Raw genomic sequence first — 355 nt, forward strand, 5'->3', positions numbered from 1 at the left:
GAAGGAGAAGACGAGGATGCTTCAGGTAAGATTTATATATATATATATGTATATATGTTAAATAGAATGGTAGGGAAGAGAGGAGATAGAGACAAATAAGTAAATAAATAAATAAATAAATAAATAAATAAATATAAATATGAGAGAGACAGAGACAATGATAGGGCAGTTAGTATCGGCAACGATAGAGAAAAACAAAGAAATAAAAAGTAAATAAATAAATAAAAATAAATAAATAAATAAAGGATAAAGCAGTACTTACCTGTCTATACACCCCAGAAAATATTTTTCTTTTTTTCTCTCTGCATGTGTGTGTGTGCGTTTTTTTTTTTTTTTTTTTTTTTTTTTTTTTTTT

The sequence above is a fragment of the Eimeria mitis genome, genomic scaffold (assembly GCF_000499745.2).
Source record: "Eimeria mitis Houghton genomic scaffold, Emh_scaff3247, whole genome shotgun sequence".
In the NCBI taxonomy this organism is placed as follows: Eukaryota; Apicomplexa; class Conoidasida; order Eucoccidiorida; family Eimeriidae; genus Eimeria; species Eimeria mitis.